A 6360-nucleotide genomic window follows, 5' to 3' on the forward strand; every position below is an offset into this window, starting at 1 on the left:
TGTGAACAGTTATTAGTCATACTCAACTTAACGGCACCAATTAACAACAACAACATACCCAGAGGTGTAGGAGAAAGATGAGTAATACCCTGCTATAAAAGGAAGCTATAAACTGCTATGTGATTTACCGCCTCTGAAAGTTCACTCTCAGTTCTGAGGAGAGAGTACATAACAATAACAACAGGTCTAGGAGGAGTTGAATTTGCACTGAAGGCATTGTCAAAAATATAAGGACACAGGAATTGATGGAATACCCATTGGCATGTTTCAGCAAACAGATGCAGGCCTGGATGTGCTCAGGAGCCTAGGCCAAGACATTCTGATAGCCACCTGACCAACTGACTGGAGGAAATCCAAATTTGTTTCCACACCTAAAACAGGTGATCCAACAGAATGTGTAAATTATCAATTGTTACTATCACACACATGCAAGTAATATCTTGCTGAAGATTATTCAAGAATGGCTGGGACTGTACATGTACAGGGAACTTCCAGAAATTCAAGTTGGATTCAGAAGAGGTTGTGGCAGCAGGGATATCATTCTAATGTCAGATAGAACCTAGTTGAAAGCAGATAATACCAGAAAGATGACTGTGTAGATCACAGCAAATTAGGGACAACAATGAGAAGAATGAAAATTCAGGACACTTACTCATGCTCATGTGAAACCTATACCTACACCAAGAAGTTATTGTCCAAACAAAACAAAGGAGCCCTGCATGGTTTAAAATAGTGAAAGGTGTACATTATCCTTTCTCTGTACTTATTCAGTCTATATTCTGAACAAATAATGAGAACTTAAATAATCATGAGGTTACCTATCGGTCCTATGGTTAGAATGTTTTGTTTTCTTAACTGTTCAGATGTAATCCTTATTGATCTTATCATATTTGATCTTCTGTGTTTCAAAATTTCAAAGTGTTTCAAATCCTCTTCATTTTATGTAAGCAAGGTTGTATCATCTGTATAATATAAACTGATAAGCCTTCTTCCAAGTCTAATACCACATTTTCACATTTTTTTCCCTATAGTCCAGTATAGAGAAAGGACACAACCCTGATGCATACCTTTCCTGATTTAAAAACATGCAGCGTTGCTTTGTTCTGTCCAGACAACTGCTTCTAGGCCTCATATTAGCACAATTAAGTATTCTAGGATTCCTGTATTCATCTATGTTAGCTTTAATGTGTTAGGATCTACACAGTCAAATGTCTTTAAATAATGAATAAAACACAAGTAAACATATTTCTGTTATTTTTCCACTTTCAGCCAAGGTCTGACATCAGCAATGATATCTCTCCTGCTTCTGCCTCTTCTGAATCCAGCCTGAATTTCTGAAATTCTGTGTATATATTCCAGACATTTTTTAATAATATTCAGTAAGACTTTATTTGCATACTGTTGATATTGTTTGATAAGGTCCACAGTCAATTGGCTCACCCTCCTTGAGAATGGGAACCAATATGGATCCTTTCCAGTCACTTAGCCAAGTAACTGATTTCCATACTGGTTGGCAGAGACTTAGGAGCACATCCAGGGCTGTATCTATCTGTTCATTGAACAATCAGGTGGTTGAACACCTCATTTATTATTCCATCAGTTTCCTGAGACCTTATTTTTTTTTTCAATATCATCAGTGCAGTTTGGATTTCATCCTTTATTACCATTGGTTCTTGATCATATGCTACTTCCTGAAATGGTTCATTGTCCACCAGTTCTTTTTGGTACAGTGACTCTGTGTACTCCTTCTATCTTTTTTTAATGCTTCTCAGGTCATTCAAGATTTTGCCCATAAAGTCCTTCAGTTATTATAACTTGAGGCTTGACTTTGTCCTTCAGTTCTTACAAAATGCTAGCCATGTTCTTCTTTTCTGGTTTTCTAATTTCAGTTCTTTGCAAATTTCATGAAAATATTTGCTATGTCTTCTTGAGCTGCCCTTAGAAATCTTCAATCCAGCTCTCTTATTTCAGCATTTCTTCCATTAGTTTTGACTTCTCTCCTTTTTAGTGCAAGTTACAAAATCTCTTCTGACATTCATTTTGGCCTTTATTTTTTGTCTTTGTAATAACCTTTTTCTTTCCTCAGGACTGATGTCCCTGATGTCATTCCACAACTCAATTGGTCTTTGGTCATTAGTATGCAATGCATTAAATCGACTCTTAAAATGATTTTTAAATTAAGTTGGGATAGACTAAAGGTCATGTTTTGTTCTTATTGACTTGATTTTATTTTCTTCAACATCAATTTAAACTTGCACTTGAGTAATTGACGAGCTGTTCCAGTTAGCCCTTGACCTTGTTTTGACTGCTGATGTTGAACTTCTCCATCAATTCTTCCCACAAATATAGTCAATCTGAGTTCTGTGTAGGCCATCAGGTGAAGTCTGCGTGTATAATTAGCATTTATGAAGGTTTTTAAGGTATTTGAAGTTAATCAGTCATTTATTGTACAAAATTTTGTTTTTCTGTATCTATAACCTCATTTATGTCACCAAGGCCATATTTTCCAACTACTACCAGCTACTGTTCTTGTTCTTAGATGGTGTTGAATCGAATATGACTCATAGCAACCCTATGAACAACAGATCTGAACCTATCTTATCTTGTGCCATTATCATCTCTGACATACTTAAACCCATTGCTGCAATCACTGACTGTGTCAACCCAACTGCTGAGAGTCTCCCTCTCTTCCACGAACTCTCCACATTTCCAAGTATGATGTTCCTTTTAAGGGATAGCTCCTTTTAACAAAATGCCCAAAGTATGTGAAACAAAGCTTTGCCATCTTTGTCTCCAAGGAGAACTCTGGCTGTACTTTCTCCAAAGCATATTTGTTTATTCTTTGGGCAGTCCCATGGGCTATATGGAACTCTTCTCCAACATCAGAGCTCAAAGGCATCAATTCTATATTTGTCATCCTATTCATAGTCCAGCTCTTAGATGCATTGTAGGTGATTGAAAAGAGCATGTTATGGGTCAGGCACACCTTAGTCTTCAGATTAACATCATTGCTCCTCAGTAATTTGGAGCCGTCTAATAGCAGACTTTCCTAGTGCAATAAAAGTCCTGATCTCTTGACTTCTGGCACCAAGTGTTTCATGACTTTGTATGTCATCCTTGTATAGGGGCCATGCTAATCTTTTCTGTATCATTACAATTTGAATATATGTGCTGCCAAAGCGAGCACTAGTACCAAGTGTGTTGATTGTGGATATAAGAAGGATGAAATTGCTGACAATTTCAATCTTTTCTCTATCAATCATTGGTTATCTATTGGTCCAGTGGCAAGGATTTTTTTTCCTTAATGATGAGATGTAATCCATATTGAAGGGTATAGTCCACTGGAGCTACTGCTGCTGTTCTTGCTATGCACCATGGAGTCTGAACTGGCCCATAGCTGACCCCCTGGAAGTTTTCAGAAGCAGTAAATCACATGGGGAAAGACTGCCTATCTTTCTTTCATGGAACAGCTTGTGGATTCAAACTGCAGGTTTTTGGTTTGCCAATGCAATTCCTTACCATCAAGACATCAAAGCTCCCTAGTATAGCTATTGTTGTTGTTGTGTACCACAGAATCGGAATCAACCCTTAGTTGACCCTCCTGCAGGTATTCAGAGTCAGTTAATCTCATGGGAAGAGATTACCCATCCTTCTCTCATGGAGCAGCTGGTGGACTCAAAGCACATTCCTTCAGAATTGCAATGCAGCTTCTTGCCACTAGGCCACCAGAGCTCCCTACTACAGTTTTTGTTGTTGTTGTTGTTGTTGTTTACCATAGAGTTGGAATTGACCCATAGCTGACCTTCCGGCAGGTTTTCTGAGGCAGTTAATCGCATGGGAAGAGATTATCCATCCATCTCCCACAGAGCAGCTGGTAGTCTCCAACAGCGTGTCTTCAGGATTGCAGCACAGCTTCTTGCCACTAGGCCACGAGAGCTCCCTATAGCTATTAGAGAGATGCAAATCAAAACAACAATAAGATATCATCTTACTCTAGCAACAATATGAAATTTCAAAAGAAAGCAAGCAAAAGACATTGGTGAGGGTGTGGAGAGATTGGAACTTTCATACATTGCTGCTGGGAATGTAAAATAGTACAACCACTATGCAAAGAAGGCTAGTGTTTCCTTAGAAAGTTGAGACTAGAAATATAATTTGATACAAACAAATCCACTTCATCTAGCATTTCTCATCTCCTCTGATTTCCAGATGAGATGTTGGAGGTGCATGCGATTGTCCCAATGCCACAGCAACACCCATGCAGGAACTCATGTCTCTGGTTTTGTAATCTAGGCTTATCCTCTGCTGTAAGGAGTATCTTCAGTAATACATATTATCCTGTTACAAAGAAAGAAAGAAAAAAAACCTCTTTAATGACTTGAGCAAATATCTAGCTTTACAACCAAGTAACCCCATCTGTGGAGCCCTTTGTTACACTTGATTCCTCAGCTGTTAGCAGAAAGATTGGAGGCTGGAGTCCAGAGGCATCTCAGAATAATGTCCTGATAGTACACGTCAGAAAATCAACCACTGACAACTCAACATATGTAGCATAGTTATATTCTAACACACACTGGGGGTTTGAATATGCCATGAGTCAGAATCAACAACACATCAATTGGTTTGGGTTTTAATCACAATCTTCCTGGACACTCTTCTGCTTTAGCTCATTTTTTCTTTCTGACTTGAACATTAGTCTTACTTCTTTGCCTGGCTAAAGAGGCTTATTTATACTTGAGACTCACCTTACACACTTCCAGAAAACCACCCCTAATTACCCAAAGTGGATTGAATGTCCCATTTCAGGTCTTCTTTCCTATCTCAACATACTTCCATTTTAACATTTATACTGGTCATAGCTGTGTCTTAGGCAAGCAGGTTCAACAACCACTAGAGTAAACCATCCACCCCCAGCATCTCGTTCCAAACTGTATCCTTTTCCAGCTTGTGTCAATCTACAGTGCACAGACTCCCCACAGTTTATATTTCCTCTAACCTGTAACTAAGGTGTGCCTGACCAAGGCCATAGTTTTCGCAATTGCTTGCTCTGCATCAGAGAGCTGGACAATGACTAGGAATGATAGAATTGATGCCTTTAAGTTGCGGTGCTGGAAAAAAGTGTTGAATATACCATGGGCTGCTAAGAGAATGAAAAAGTTCATCCTGGAGAGGGTTAAACAAGGCTGCTCCTTGGAGGCAAGAATTCTGAAGCTTTATCTGACATACTCTGTTGCAAGAAGGGACCAGCCCATGGAGAGGGACATCATGTTTGGAAGGGTGAAGGGATGGAGAAAGAGAGAGAGACCATCAATGAGATGGACTGAAGTAGTGACTGGGGTAATGAGGGTAGGTGTGTCAGAAAGAATAAAATTGGCACAGGATAGAGCAGGTTTCAGGTCTGTTGTACATTAGGTTGCTATGAGTCGCAGACAATTCAACGGCACATAACAACAACCCTATAACTCCAATTAGTCTGTAATTCCTCAACTTGTATCCTCTCTTTAGCCTACATTATACCTTATCCTGTATTCACCCTCAGCTTGTACAACTCCCTACCCTGTAGACTCAGCTTTATCCTCTCAGCCTGTACCTTTCCCAATCTACATAAAGCCCACTTAAGCTGGGTTTTTGAAAAATGCAAAACCAAGGAAGTAAATTTCCTGAAATTTCACCAAACAAAGATAATCAGTCAAACTGTAGAATTTAAGTTATTAGTTCTATTTCCACGAGGGACTTTCCAGTGCTATTTATTACCCTCAATCCAACAAAAATAGTCCTATATAGGCAGAAAACAGTTTTTGGTTTTGGGGTTTTGGTTTTTTGAGATGGTATCTCATTGTGGTTTTTATTTGAGTCTCTCTTATTGCAAGTGACTTTGAACATTTCTTCATGTGGAAAATGACGAACTTTTTAAAAACATATTTTTATTACTTTGCATACAATCATTCAGACACTTTCATTCCTATACATTGTGTTTTACACATTCATATACATTGTTTTTTATATAATACATAGTATATAAGAGTTATATGTCTCTTTTTTAAATAGTAGTTTATTTACAAAATTAGAATTTATTGATTTTGTTGTTGTTGTTGTTGGCTGAGTACAGTGTACTTTATTGATGGTACATGGCAGAATGGGCTCGCCAAGCCCCTCCCCTTTCTCAGGGGGATTTGATGGAAATTTGTGTCAAGGATGTGAGATTTTCAGTGTGTGGGAGGATCAAGTTGGGGCAAGGACTCCCCAGCAGCTGAGGGTCTCTCTCTCTCTTCTAGTGCTATTGCTGGGGCTGGTGGTCCAAGGGGATCTTACTCTTTGGAGGCCATGTGAACCATCAGGTCGACCACCCGGTTGCTGTAG

This window comes from Elephantulus edwardii, unplaced genomic scaffold (assembly GCF_000299155.1).
Source record: "Elephantulus edwardii isolate Elephantulus edwardi_28Jun2011 unplaced genomic scaffold, EleEdw1.0 scaffold00104, whole genome shotgun sequence".
Lineage (NCBI taxonomy): Eukaryota > Metazoa > Chordata > Mammalia > Macroscelidea > Macroscelididae > Elephantulus > Elephantulus edwardii.